The following is a 16,876-nucleotide window of genomic DNA, read 5'->3' as shown; positions in this document are numbered from 1 at the left end:
ATCATTTGGTACATGTGTCAAAATAGAAAATTATAATTCATTGAAAGTTTAAAATTACAAGGTTTTTCTATTATGATGTTACATAGTTGATACCTGTACTACTTCTTCTGAATTTCTAACTTACAAAAACAAAGAGTAATCCACATAAAAAAGGTAGAGAACTAACCTTTACCCAATACACAACGAGGAAATCTGGCTGTGTTCCTTGTTCCCTGCGTTTTCTAAATTTATTTTTTGTTTACCAGTTCTGTAACTATAACTCGTGTTGTAATGATGTGGAGAGAGGGAGAGAGGGAGAGAAGGATTTTGACTTTTCTTGATTGGAATTTATTATTGTATCGACAGGTCATTACAGCTACCTCAGACAAATCGAGAGTTTAATACGTCTAAGTGAAGCTCTTGCTCGAATACGTTTCTCAGAATGGGTTAGTGAAGCTGCTTTTTTCCTTTTTCATTGTAATGGATCATAGTCAGTATAACAAGACAGATGTTCTAATGCATTCAAGTTGAAAAGGGCGATGTTCTTGAGTCATTCCGGCTTCTAGAAGTTGCAATGCAACAATCTGCAACAGATCATTCTATAGGTAGCTATTTGGCGATGCCTCTAAATCTCTTTAGATCCTTTATAGTTTCACTTCCATATAGTTGGAATGCCCGAATCTGTTATTTAGCACTCCAAATGACCTGCATGAAGTTGTATATGCATTTATGTTATTTACGAGTTTGGCCCTAGGGCTTAAAGAGGTGCATTATATATAAATCAAATAACCCTAGAGTCACCTTATATGATATTTCTCTCCAATAATGAATTGCTCTCCCTCTGCCTGTGGGTGTAGCCAATACGCTATAAGTGAACTGCGCAAATCTTTATGTCGATTTCTTTGCTGTTTACAACTTTACATTTTCTTGATTTCTTTGATTAACGATTACTCATATCCTAACTTCAATTTTGCTTCTTTGCAATAAACTTTCAGGAACTATTGACATGGATCTGATTACCACGAAAGTATCAGAAAGCGAAATGATGCGAAGGGAGAGTTTACGATGTCTAAGTGATAAACGCTTTTATTACCTCACATCGCTCATGGATACTCATAAAACTGGTTACCAATGCTAAATTATTCAGCCATAATACCCAGGTAGGAGGTTTTCTGTAGACCGTCAACTTAAATACCCTTAACCTTCGACAGGATTATGTACTGGTTGTGTTTGTAACCCAAGTTTTACAAGTTTAACGACCTATTTTAACTAATTAAAATAAGTTGTTAATCTACGTGAGCATGCAACTGTTCTTCGTTATGGTTTTTAAATGTCTAACCCAATTTTATAACAGTTTATAAAACTTTAAAAATGTTAATCTACACCTGCCTGTCACTCTTTATTGTAACAACAGTGGAGTAGTTGCAAATTCAAAGGACTCATGAAGCCATAAAAGGGGAAAGCATATTGAACGGTTGTACCATCTCATCAGGGAGATTGTACACCAAGGAGACGTTATTTTCACCCAGATTGCTTACTAAGACAACTTAGTTGATCCATTTATGAAGGCCCTCTTGGCTAAAGTGTTCGAGGGTCACCTAGTAGGACTAAATCTATGAGTTTTGTATCACTAGGGCAAGTGGGAGAATTTGTAGGTATTGTAATGCCCTAGTTTATTGTATTTGTACATTTTATTCTCTCCATGTAAACTCAACATTGTATATATTTGTATATATTGATCCACTGGAGTTTTAGTCCAAGTGGGAGTATTGTTGGGTTTATGTCCTAAAACTCGCAGTTTGTAGAATGATAAACATTTTCTATAATCAATATACTTGTCATTGATGCCATAAATTGTATGAAAGTCTAAATCCAATAAACTAAGACCCAAGACTATTGTATGAGTACTTGAACTTTATGTGGAGACATAAGAGTGGATCAGGTTCGAGTAAATAATCAAAATGATCTATCGTACATGAATAAGGATGGGTACCTTATTCTAGTAACACCATTGGATGCAGCCTACTCTTTAGTGTTACAAAGAGTTATAAAGTGCTACATACAATGTGATCCTAATTCATACATGTTATGACATGAGGAGTGGGGGCGTCCAATGCATAAGATCAAAACCAAGAAATAAGTCACTCTTACTTTATAACGATGTCTACTGTATGTGGAGTAACCCATTAGTTAACGAATGGGGATTAATCTGGTCTAATGAGTTTAGCCAATTAATCTCGGATCGTTGGAGCCCATGATCTGTAGGTCCGCGAGGTCCCTCTACTAGCTTATAATGCACTAGCTCTAGAATAACATGATAAGTTAATTTGAAATGTTCAGATTAGAATTAAGGGAATTAGTAATTGTATGAGATATAATTACATGTTTAATTTGAGAATTAAACGGAATAGGAGAATTTATATATTTAAATATGATTTTAGAATATAATAAAGATGAATATGTGTAAAATTAATTTAATATTTGATATTAAAATAATTAAGTTTTATTTAATAATTAATTTATGAAATTAATTATAAATTTTCATTTTTAAAATAGAAATAGTTTTATAAAATCTAAATTTTTATTTTGAGATTAAATTGAATAGAAAAAGACAAAGCAAATCATACCAATAGGATGGTGAAAAATCCAACAAGACTTCTTTAATTTTATTACTACTCTCCAATTTGCTCCTTCCTTCGGTTGTTGCACACTCAGAAAAGAAGGCAGATAATTTTATTTTGGCCTTGTGCTGCATCCCTCTACATGCATGAGTTTGCATATGATCGCTATGTGCAAGTCTCTCATTTTCGCATGCGTGTTCGATGTGCTGTTTTATTACAGTAATGAAGAGATTGGACGGTGGTACCAAAATTTGGACAGTGCAAGATCTATTAGGGATGATGAAATTTTGTAGAGAAATAAATGTCATAGGTTGATAGAAAGAAAGTATACTAGTTAGATTTCAACAATAGGTAATGCTGTTGTAAATGCCAGTTGAGTAGCTCTTTTCCTACTTCACCCCTTGAGTAGTGCTTCGTTGGTTTGTGAGTGTCCTACAAGCTTCCAACGATCATAAGGGACGGCAACCAGGAGGTTGTGAATTATATTAGATAGATAGGTGTTTCAAAGAGTACTTTGGGACGTTGAGGCTTTATGAGTGTTTGTCTAACAAGATTCGGAGAAGATAGCAACTGGCAAGAAGGAAGCTTGAAGAAGTTCATACAAGGAGGTATAGTCTTTGAAGCTCACTTGCTTTTCTGCTAATAATGAGCTAGCATTAATCATTTTTGCCATAAGATATTAGTGAACATTGACATGGCTTAATTAGTGAATAGACCTTGCTTTCGCGTATTGGCTATACAATCGCTTACAGTTCGTGGTTATGTTTAGATAATTCGTTCTATCTAAGTCGCGTAGGCTAGCTTGAATGTTCTTTGAAGTTCGCAAGAACATACATGCCGATAATTAAGTGGTGCTATTTAAAGAACTTGTGTTTGCTTTGAGAGAGAGAAGCGGGTTGAACCAAAAACTTCTATATGTCTTTTTGCTAAACCACATTTTACACACCAATTAGTTTTTAGAAAAAAACAGTACCAAGCTCACCGCATAAGTAGATAAGGATTCTTGGTTTAATCATATTTATATCGTGGGAAATGACTGCCTGTTACCTTAGCGTCATTGTAGGCTTATCAGTTTGACATAACTGGTCACCGATGGGGTGATCAGATGCCCCTTCACTGGGATGAGACACTCTCAACCATTAGGCAGAACCAACTCTTGGCACTAAACCTAACAACCACCATTTGTTCGGTCTAGAACTGTTAACCCTTAACAATTATGCGTAAGCGTAACCCCTCGTTTTCGGCCCCAGAATCCTACCCTAATGCGCCTACCGTAGGGAAAAAACATATTAGGACAAGAGACTAAGTAACCTTATCCTCTATAGGAGATCAAATAAAGAAATGCGTAAAACTGCCATCCTATAGAGGGACACTTCTAGGGTGCCTCGAGGCGATGCACATAAACTTTATTCAACCTAACAATAGAGACCGTGGGATATGCTGTCGCACGTCCGACTCCCATTTACTATGAACATTCTCTCCATCCACCTTGATATTGAGCTACCCAAACACCATCCTTTAGGGGGACACTCCCAGGGTGCCATGAGACTGACGATAGATCTCACGGTGTGGACAATAAAGGGAGAAACGTGAGAGGTTTAAATGAAGCATCAGATGCCCCAAGTACCACCCACTGAATGTTCTACCTAGGGGTTCATTAACCTAGACAATCCGACTACTAATTTTATTCGAAGTCATTTTAATCCTCTCAAAAACAACTTTTGTCTTTGAAATTAAACAAGTTCAAGTAGTCACATTAAATTCTTTAATGGACTATCCTCAACCTTGCATGCATGCATCAAATCTATCTAATTCACCTTTCAAGGTAGGTTCCCAGGTAGGGGTGTTCTGTTTCCATCGCCTTAAATACCCCAACCTAGACAGAACCCACCTTAGACAAAAGGTCCCTTATAGATAGATTTGCTACACTTTAACCTTTTATTAGTCAATTTAATCCTATTAAATTGATTAAAAAATTAAAGCCTAAGGTTGCTAATCATATTAGAACCGTGATCTTAGGTCTATCTCCATCAAGTTTTAAAACATTTTTAAAACCATGATTTAAACCTAAGTTGGCATGCATGTCTTTCTTATAGATTTTAGTGCTAATTTCCTTATAACCATTATAAAAGAAACAACTAAAATCACATTGCCACACAACAAGGTATTATAACTCTTATAAATGTAACCTATGTGTCATTCTTCATGCAATGTCCGTTCATTACTATACATAACTTTTACATACTAGTAACGAACAAGCAAACATGCTCCATACACCCTTATACTATAACACTTATAATATAAAGATGATGCATGTCAATGGTTTATGCATGCATAAATATAACTCTTATATTATACGATGCATGAGCATGCTCTTATGTAATTTAAATCATGCTTCTCTAAATCATAACACTTATAATAAAGAGATGATGCATGACCAATGCATAACCTAAGGTGGGATTTCTTCTATATGGCATACCATACGACATATAAATAAACATACATCTTATGTACATTCACAAAGAATTAATAGATCGGGATGAACCACCTCAAAAACGGAAGTAAAAACCTCTATCTATTGACATTTTTTCATTCGAGTAAATCAGTTCATAGATGAACCGGGTCGAACCCGCTAGGCGAAGCTACCATTCGTTTAGTAAACGTGGCCAGCTATATGATACGTTGTTGAATGATGAAATTATGGTGTATATTAGATGTGTGTATGCAATTGTGCATCAAGTTTTCCTAAGCAAGAATCCCAAGTAAAATCCTACTACGTTGCCTGTTACGCCCAGGTCGAACACAGGGACTATGGAGACAATATGCGACGGTGATTTATGATACTTTGTGGTGACAAATAAAACAATGCCGTTGATTGGTATGTTTGTTTAAGGTATAAGCTATGCGGCGGAATTAAGAAAAGAGTTAATAATAGCGAAAGTGACAATGAGTATGCAGAAAAACGGGTTGAGAAGGGATTTAGCTAAACTTCCTAAGATTGCGTTCATGTTATGCGATCATGCCACATAAATACAACAACAAGTCATCTTTCAATGCAACGGCTAACACTTCTGTAAGGTGAACTCTCTGTATGGCTAAACTGGAATGGAACCGAACTCCTTTTAACGAAGGTGGCCTTCGATTTTTATAGAGCTTGAGGGTGAAGAGCTTTTTTCTCTCAAACGATTGCACTGATGGGATGTCATTAATTCTCTGTCTGATGTGTCATTAATTGTCACCAAAAAGTTGAGTGTACTTGCTACAGTGTGTCATTAACAGCTTGTCAACTAAATTTGATTCGACCGTCATTAGCTTTTTGTCCCATCGTGATTTATTAACCTTTCACCTTGATGGGCCATCTCCATGCGGCCACCTTTTTGAGCAGATCTTCACGAACGCATATGATCGCATAGCCTTGCGATCGCAATCTCTTAATGTGCTCGGATGCTGAATTCCTTGGATCACAATTCTGCCTTGCGCCAATGCATTTTCCTGCACAATATGTAAATTAGTTGCTTTAATGCGATGGACGCATGCGATTACAATGTTCTCAACTTAACGCTTTTGGACACGATTTACATATTTTTACCGTCGCAATCCTACATTGTTTTATATCTTTGCATTGTAATAACGTGCATTTCTGCCCGTTATCAGTATACGATCGTTTAGCGCACAAGACAAAAACACGCGGATGCTAAATGATTATTTAGATGACAATGTAGCGGCAAAACCCGATTGTCTAGACGATCACTTAACAAGTGCTCAAGTAAACGATTTACTCCGCGATCGTGTAGTTAGGAATTAAGCGATGAAGCTTGCTGAGCTACACGGTCATCTAGTGCGCGTGTGTTTACCAGCTTCTGAGTATTCGATACTCAATGATCGTCTACCCTATCGTTTACACGACCCGACCAACGTTTGGTTGTCTTCATCTTCGAAGAATAGCAACCCTTGCCTTGAAACTTCTTCACGAACGTCCATAGACTCAAACTCATTGAAATTACAAACTCGATAGCAGTTAATATGCCAAAAAATGCAAGGGCCCTTATATTAACTCAAATGTAAAAGAATTTAAACAATCCAAAGGCTTCATCCCAGAAACTCCATTAATCCCACATCCACAAACTATTTAATGCTTAAACAGAGAGCAGATATGCTTTAACCCACCAAGAAAGTAAATGCAATTCTTTGCATCAATGATTTGGAGTATCAGAACCTGGCTCAGATACCAATTTAAAGAACTTTTATATAAGAGTACCTCTGAGCGGAAGCGGATCGTTCTAAACTCATTGTGACAAAATTACCGCATTTACAATCTAACAAAATAGATATGAATTTAACAACTAATTACCGGCATGCTTTGAACAATAAATAACAAGAGAACAATGGATATGTACCAGTTGAAGAATACTTCTCCACAGAAAATCTCGTTTCTTCAAGGGACTGCTCCTCTCATTCTCACTGGAACGTCCAAGCAATCATTCACCAAAACCACCGGTCGTCTACTCACGAACGGCCACAACGAGTAGGACAAATGGGGATGACACCACCACTTAGAACCCTCAGTATTCTGGTGTGAGAATCCAAAGTGTGAGCTCTATTGGAATTTTGGTAGAGGGAAGGAGGAAAGAAGATGTATACAACAACCAAGCAAGTGGGAGAAGGAGTAAGGTCTATCGTATAGACAATGCTTGATCATTTAGAAGAAAGTACATGATCATGTAGTAAATAGGCTGCGATCGTATAGACGATCGTTTAGTAAATGCTTGGGCGCTAGACGATCGTTTAGAAAAACTTATGTGATCGTTTAGAAAAAGGTGCACGTGTATACAATCGTGTAGCAATGATGAGCTATCATGTAGTCTCTCGGTTTGCTATGCGATAGGTTGTATACACTTTTTCTGAGCGAATTATGTGATCTCTTACAAAATGAAAATTATTTTCATTTTATTCTTCAGTTACGAAAACTGAATTAAACCTCCCACTAACACACGGTTACGGAGAAAACGCCGACCCAATTATCCCATAATTGTTCAATTAAAAATAATAAATATAGTCATATTATATTCATTAACCTATAGTTTAATATCATATATAACCCATATTGTTTTCTCCTCCACTAGATATAAATCATATTTATATCCATTTTCCTCCAATTAATGTATCTCATACATAAGGTCAATCATATCATATATAATTAATCAGTTCAATCATATCATATATAATCAAACTCTCTCTTGTCAATTTGAACATTTCAAACTAACCCAAAAACTTATTCTTAACTTGAATCCATTGAGCTACCAAGGGGACCTTATGAACCTATGGCTCGAACTCTGACGGTACGTGAATAGCTGACTAAACTCTTTAGCCATGAAATCCACTATCCGTTAACTGTCAGGCATTCCACTAAAGACCGACAGCTGAACTCTTCTTACCAAGATATATTTCTGTGTCCATTGGATATAACCAATTACCCTTCACAGATGCTCGTAAGTACAATCGGGCCAATTTATCGTTTTGCCCTTATAGTTACATCTAGCTCCTTAAGTACCACTAATCCCTCTAATAAACAATACAACATAGTCCTACTATGTGTGGACAACTCTTGGGCCATGAGAAGATGTGTGGTGCCACATCATTCAAGCCCCGGGATCAGCCCTTAAGAGAGCAATCTATCTACCTGTCTCTTATACACATCTAGATGTGTATAAGAGACAGCTCTTGGGCCATGAGAAGATGTGTGGTGCCACATCATTCAAGCCCCGGGATCAGCCCTTAAGAGAGCAATCTATCTACTTACCTCTACTTCAGGGAAGGAGTGAATTCGATCTTGTGTAGCTGAGTTCTCAGCTCGCAAATTAGACGAATCACTAAAGTGGTATGTTTGAGTAGGCGATCTGACCACTCGCACCCATGCAAATCAAAGGACCACCCACAAAGACAAGAGTTCCCAACTCACTCAGGATTGAGGTTATGTTACCTATGGTCATCCTAGTGAAGTGAAGTCTCTGTCATGAACGACGTTATATAACGAGACATTAACACTTCGTGGTCAGGTCTCATACAAAGTCTCTGTATAAGACGCCCCTGCTCGCATGTTCCCACATGAATGATTAAGATTAGACCATTTGTTGCAAGTCACAATACTTGTAACTATTCTACAAAGTGGCCTGCATTCGTAGCGTTACCAAGATAAGGCTAATTCATTTACAAGCTAGTAGCGTTCTCATATAATTACTAATTCCTTTAATTCTAATTTGAACATTTCAAATTAACTTATCACGCTACTCTAAAGCTAATCCATTTATGATCTAGTATGGGGACCTCGTGGACCTACAGATCATGGGCTCCAAGAATCCGAGATTAATTGTCTAAACTCATTACACTGAATTAACCCACATTCGTTAACTAATGGGTCACTCCACTAAAGCCCATAGTTGAACTGCCCTCACTGTAGATATATTATGTCTACTCGATATAACCATGACTAGTAAGTTAACCCTTCACAAGTTGTTCGTAATAACGACTGGGTCAAATGTCTGTTTTACCCCCGAGATTACCTCTTGTTCTTTAAGTCCATTGATCCTTAATAAACAATTCATTTTTAATCCAATCAAGAAACCAAGTCCCTTTCGAGCCAATGAGAGGGTGGGGCCCCTTGTTCAAGACCCAGAGTCAGCACTTAAGGGAACAACCTCTCTACTATCCTTAAAAGCGGGTAGGAGTGAATTCCATATTGTTCCCTATGTTCCCAGCTATCTATTCAGTCTTACCCCTGAAATGGGAGTTTATTGAGCCAGCATTGTTGAGCCAACCCTTACCTATGCAAATCTAAGGATAATCCAGAATAAACAGGAGTTCATAGTTAGCTCAGAATTAAGGTCAAGTTACCTAGGTCATCGCTTTCAAATAGTTTGTCTTAAAGAGTAAACAACGTTATAAAGTAAGAGTGACTGATTTCGTAGTCTGATCTTGTACAAAACCATTTACACAGGACGCTCCCACTCCTCATGTCATAACATGTATGAATCAGGATCACTTCGTTTGTAGCACTTTACAACTCTTTGTAACAACTACAGAGTAGGTCGCATCCCATAGTGTTACCAGAATAAGACACCTAACCTTATTCATATACTATAGATCATTTTGACTATTTACTCGAACCTAATCCACTTTTATCTCTTCATATGAAGTTCAAGTACTCATGTAATAGTCATGGGTCTATTATTAGGTTTATTGGATTTCTAATAAGCAATACATATATTCAATAACGACTTATTAAATTTTCAGAATAAGTTTCACTGTTTACATACCACGAGTTTTAGGACATAAAATCGAACAAAGTTCCTCTTGGACTAAAACTCCAGTGGTAGCTTATATATTCATATATATAAAACTAAGTTTCTGAGTTTTATAGAGAAATAAAATAAACTAGGGCATCCTATACCCATGGTTTACCATTCGGTATCCCATACCCGATATTTCTCCCACTTGCCCTAGGTTATTTACCTGGTATTCCTAGTCGTACTAGGTGATTCTCAAACACTTTAGCTAAGAGAATCATTGTAAACATGTTAGTGTACAATAGACTTCTTATTAAACTATATGGGGAATGCATCTTATTCTCAATAATGTCCAGGAAGTCATAGTTTCCTCCCACTACATTGAGGTACTTTCAACTCTTTGAGTAAGATGCATCTAACTTGTCTTAACAACGCTTGTTAAGAGTGTTGATAGATCTAGAAATCTTTAAACTTTCTATAATTTGATCTAATTGATTCCTAGTCATTTTAAATATATGAATATTTGCAAATGGATTTTAACTAGTTTGGTTCTTAACAGAAGTTGCTATGAGATAGAACAAGCATAATTTTTTAAAATGAACATTTCATTTACAACAAAAAATATATACATTTTGTTCTTTACAAGATAACAAAAAACAAGTAAGATAAACAACAACATCTCCCACTGGTTAAGCTAAGCAAGCGGTTCTCAGGAACTAGTTTGCCTGTTTTGCTTTCTCTGCTTTCTTCTCAGCAAGATACTAAGGGCATTCTCTTCCAGTGCCCTCCTTCGTTGCAGTGGAAACACTTTACTTTGTCTGCAGCGTTGTTATTGCCTTTTCTTTCCAGTGGGTTTCTTCTTCCCTTTCCCTTCGTTCTTCTTCACAAGAATACTCTTACTCTATGAAAAGAAAGCAACATCAGGCTTTTTGGAGGTAAGCCTGTAGTTTTCAACATAGTCTGGTAAGCCTGTAGTAACATTTACTTCTGATTCCAGACCTTTAGTTCTTAACATAGTTTAGTAAGCCTATAGCTTATTCAAGAGAGTAGTTAAAATGTATTCAATTTTATTCATGAGTGCATTCGTGCAGAATAGTAGAAAACTCTTCGAAAGAGATTCTAGAATAAAACCGACTTGACTTCTCTCGTCAATAACAACACCATTTACTTTTGCCATATTAAAGTGGACCATCATGTCCAAGACATATTCACGAACAGAGGCCTCATCTTTCATGCGGCAGTTGTAAATGTACTTCATGGCATCATGCCTTAGAGAGAAGGATGGTTGCCCGAACATCCCTCGTAAAGATTCCATAATCTCTTTGGCAATACCCATATCCTAATGTTTCTTCACCAAAATATCAGACATACTAGCGTGGATATAAGAACAAGTTTTATCATTTGCCCTGATCCATCTATCATATGCATCCCGAATAGTTCAGTTTGTTAAAGAGCTTGGAACGGGAGGATAATCTTCTATTAAGACAAACTGTAAATCGTCTATCACCAGTAAAGTATTCAAATTCGATTTCCAGGTTGCTGATAATGGGCAGAAATGCACATTATTACAATGCAAAGGTATAAAACAATGTTGGATTGCGATGGTAAAAATATGTAAAATCGTGTCCAAAAGCATTAAGTTGAGAACATTGGGATCGCAAGCCAGAATTGCGATCCAAGGAGTTCAGCGTCCAAGCGCATTAGAAGATTGCGACGTAAGGCTATGCGATCTTATGCGTTCATGGAGATCTGCCCAAGAAGGTGGCCGCATAGAGACGGCGCATCAAGGTGGATGTTTAATAAATCACGATGGGATGGAAAGCTGATGACGATTGAATCCGAATTAAGTTGACAAGCCGTTAACGACACACTGTAGCAAGTACACTCAACTTTTCAGTGACAATTAATCGGCAGATCAAACAGAGAATGAATGACATCTCATCAGTGCAATCATCGAGAGAAAAGCTCTTCACCCTAAAGCTCTATAAATACCGAAGGCCACCTTCGTTAAAGGGGTTTCGCTATTCAGAATTTAGAGTCTTTTTCACCATATACTTAGATAGCCATTGTCTGTAATTTATATACTTAGAAGGTGGAGGTGAGTGAAGTGAGAAGACATTGAAAGATGGTCCTAGTTAACTCGGAAGAGTGCCGGGAAGCGTTGAGAACAGAGAGAGGGACTCTTGCAGAAGTAAGAACATTCTTTTGGGCAAAGTAGAGAAAACTCAGTGTAAAAGCCTTGGGAAGCAAGACATTGCTACCAGGCTCTCTATCCTTATTTTCCATTATCATTCTGTATTCTGAACTTATTTATAAAATGGAATTTGCATCTCTACATCTGTTCACCCTCTTTACATTACACATGAGTAACTAAACTATCGAATGGGTTAAGAAGCACTTAGCTAGCATAACCTGAGGTCTTATCTTTATGCGATCATCTTGTATTTTGTATGCGCCATTCATCCGTTAGAGATGCTTGGGAGGGTGGTCTAAGGATAGAATCTAGGCTTGGAAAAGTCATATTAGAATCTAGGCTAGGGAGAGTCAAATTAGAACTGTATAATCAAGAGATAGAAGCTTAGGAATAAGTTCTGTTTGCTATTAACGCATCGCATGCACCCTAGAGATAGGATATAACGGTATGCAGTCACCTTGTACCTGTGTGCATCATTCATCATCGCATAGGCAAGAAATAGAGACTTGGGAATAAGTCCTATAGACATCATCGCATACATTGCATACATCCTAAAACTAGGAACTATAGCATTTGCATTGGAAGATGAATTGCTGTTGTTTGTGTGTAACATGATCGCATAGCTTGAACGCAATCTTAAGAAGCGCTAGCTAAATACCTTCTCAACCCGTTCCCCCGCATACTCATTGTAACTTTCGTCATTATTAACCCTTTTCTCAAGTCCGTCGCATAGAATATATACCTTAAACAAACATACCAACCAACGCATTGTGTTATTTGTCACCGCAAAGAAATCAGAAATCACATCGCATATTGTTTCCATAGTCCCTGTATTTGACCCTGGGCTTACCAGGCAACCTAGTAGAATTTATACTTGGATTTTGTTAGGAAAACTTGCATGCACAACGCATACACCACCATCACAATATGCACCATTATTTCATTGGATTAACCACGCATCAGTTGCATAATTATCCCCAATCAGTTTATTAGATGCCAACAATTGTACTAGTGAACTCGTCATTATGAAATTATAAACAAATTCTATAGGTGATTTTCTTTTAAACCCAATCAAGTTTTAGCAAAGTAATAATATATCCAAAATTATTTTTGCAATGATACTACAACAAGACATTCTTGACTAAATACTATCTCCAGAATAACTCATATTTCGATAGTCATTTAGCTACCACTTTTGTTAAGAAATTATTAACATTTTAATATTTTTTTTAAGTGTAACCCTCCATTTTCAAACGTCAGAGGTCGGCCCCAAATATGCTACTGAAATGGAGAGTCAAGGTTGGGAATGGACCTAAGAAATCCTATCCATTTATGGAGTTTGAGTTGTTCCGAATCCTATGTTACAACCCTCCGTGGGGATAGCCATCGTTAAACGACTAGCAAAGGGTTACTTAAAGCACACCAGCAGGTGCAACATAGGAATCTCACAGTCCAAACTAACGGAAGGATATGTTGACATATATCCTTCACCCACTTACTATAAACAACTTCCTCTGTTCACCTTTTTATTGACTCATACAAAAACTTTCTGAATGGAGGTCACTTCCAGGGTGACACGAAGGATCATATGAATCTCACGGTGTGAACTATGTGGAGACGTGGTAGTTGAAATATATATATCATATAATAGACTTATGATTGAACCACTTCCCCTTATTCACCAAAATCTAGATTTATGCTAAAAAAATACTTTCCGAGTGGAGGTCACTTCCAGATTGACACAAAGTATCAATTAAATCTGGATTGTGAACTCTTAGGGACGTGAGAGCTAAAAATAACGTATCGTATATGCTATTCATCTCCTACTGAAGTGTTCTAATAACTTTATTATATAGAAGTTATTAAACTCCCACTAAAGTGTTCTATTAATAGGGTAAATTTATGTGGGATTGTATCAGTAACACCGGAAGCACAAGGATCATCTAAGCATTCAAATTCAGTAATTTTGGCAAAATATAAAGCATGCTCTTGCAGAAAACAAGTGAGTGTCAAGACATACCTCTTGTAGAACTTCTTCAAAGCTCCTTCTCCAACTACTATCTTCTCCGAATCTTGTTGCAGACCACTTCAAGATCTTCCCTACTATTCTCTTGATGCTTTAGATTGAGTTGTAGGACTCAAAACAAGCTTGAATCAAAGGGTGAAGGAGAAAAGCTCACTGCAACAACCTTGTTGAAGAACCCTTTCTTCAACCTAAATTTTCTCTAAAATTCTCTATAGATTGCATCATCGTTTTTGTCACACCTCCTCTCAAGCCTTAATCCCTAAGACCGGGAAGGGAGCGTGAGGGTAACTAGCATCTTAAGATAATACTTATATTCAATATTTTCCCCCATATTTATTACAGCCTTTAATAAGTTTACAGTATTCTCCCTATCCATTTATACATATAATTGAATTTTCTCTACTATTTGTTACATGATCTGAGCCGTGCCTTGAGAGTTTACCAAATCCTGAGATGGTGGTGGTGGGTGGTGGACTCCTCTTCGAACGCTCCGCTTTGTGACCTGGGGGGGGGATATAAGAAAGCATTTGAAAACATGATCTAATAAGCCCAGTGAGTGGTATATTTTTTTTATAAACGAAACCTTGGCTTATCAAAAATAAACTTTTGGGGAAAACAACATGCAATCAACAATACATTAATACCATTTCAAATTCATTTCTTCAGCCAAGCCGCTGAATCATTTCCTGTTAACGGTCAACTACTGTCAACCTAACAACATATCAACAATTTTATGGAAACTTTCCCTATACTCCATTTTTCCACCAATGTGCACATCGACCATTTCTTTCCCCCTAGTTATGCTTAGGTAACTTGGCCATATTTTCCCATTGGTCGTCACCGACTATCGTTTCTCGCCGACCGAAGGTGACCATATTTCCCTGCCAAGCACCCTTTTCAAGCATACTAACCATATCCTGGGTATAATTCTAGTTTCCATCGTACATACATATGTAACATCACGGTACTCCTAACAATATTAAAAACCATGCATCCCTTTTCATGCATATTTGACATTACCTCAACATATACGCATCATACATATGTATGCATAAATCAAAACATATAGTAACCACTCACCGTCAGCAAATCTTCCTAATGCAATTTACTTGTAAATATCTCCCTGCCATTTTCATTATTTTAAGGAAAATTAATATCATTATTTCATCAACCTATTTGAAATCCCCTTAAAACAAAATACCAGCTTACCCTACTCAACAAAACTAGTGCTGCTGCAACTTTCGATCTCCTTGACTTCAATACCAATGACAGCCTGACCATCAATTACTAACTCTCTAATCAAGATGTTTAACACTGAAATTTTTAATTTTGCACGAGTTAAAGCTTCACGCTGAGGCTTTCTATTTATAGCCATCTCTAGCTTCTCCCCATATGACAACTCACCATACAAATGGCTTTTCTTTAGGCTGCCAACATTAACACTGGCCGGCAGAGCTTGAGTTGTCTAATTCTGGGTTTGCCATCCCAAAATTATCTAATTTACATGTAATCTTAATCGTACACCTCCTACTTAAGTTAATAAAAATTCTTTTGCATGAAATCTCCCTTTGCCATTTCATTTGATTAATTTTTTTTTTAAAAAAATGTTTATCCCAGGAGTTTAACATTACCAATGAACGTATCCCATTAGGTCCGCAAGCCAGCCCAACCTCAAATGCACCACAAGTTCGCACGACTCCATCGTAAAGCCTTAGCAGACCGTCTCGCTCTCAATGCTCTCGTTGATCTCGCTCTCTCCCACTTTCACGCTCTCTCCACTCTCGCTCCCTCCCACTTTCTTGCTCTCTCCAATCTCGCTCTCACCCACTTTCTCGCTTTCTCCAATCTCGTTGATTCTGCTCTCAATGCTCTTGTTCTTCAGTGCTCTCGCTGATTTCGCTCTCAGATACCCTCACGTTCGTATGCCCCTTTGCACCCACCAACATATAGATAACACTTGAATTATTTTTATCTAAATTTTCTCAAATTTTATTTGTTCTATCCTATTTCCTTATTTAACCTCATTCCCTTCAGATTAGGAGTTAGGGTATTACAATTTTTCACTCCAATCTCTTCACTATATTGCAAATCAACATGCAAAGGAGTGAGTTGCATGAGTTGCAGCTCATGCTTGGAGAAGACAAAGCCAAGAAGATGCATTATGTGTGAGCTACTTCAAAGGTGGATAATGATAAATCTTCCTTTTCCATTTTAAGTGTTTTGTTTTCTTTACTTTTTCAAATTTTATCACAAAATCAAAATTTGATTTATTTTTATTTTAAAAATGAAAAATTTAATTAATTTCATAAATTAATTATTAAATAAAACTTAATTAATTTAATATCAAATATTAAATTAATTTTAATAAATATTCATCTTTATATATTTAAATCATATTTAAATATATATAAATTCTCCTATCCATCTAATTCTCAAATTAAACATGTAATCATATCTCATATAATTACGAATCCCTTTGAACGTTTCAAATTAACTTATCACGCTATTCTAGAGCTAGTCCATTACGAGCTAGTAGGAGGACCTCGCGGACGTACAGATCATGGGCTCTAACGATCCAAGATTAATTGGCTAAACTCATTAGACCCAATTAATCTCCATTCGTTAACTAATGAGTTACTCCACTAAAGACCATAGTTGCACTCCCCTCACTGTAGATATATTATGTTCACATGATTTAACCATAATTAATAAGTCGACTCTTCACTGGTTGTTCGTAATAACGGCTGGGTCAAATATCTATTTTAACCCCAAG

The sequence above is a fragment of the Benincasa hispida genome, chromosome 11 (genome assembly GCF_009727055.1).
Source record: "Benincasa hispida cultivar B227 chromosome 11, ASM972705v1, whole genome shotgun sequence".
Taxonomy (NCBI): Eukaryota; Viridiplantae; Streptophyta; class Magnoliopsida; order Cucurbitales; family Cucurbitaceae; genus Benincasa; species Benincasa hispida.
This window is presented reverse-complemented; position numbering follows the sequence as displayed.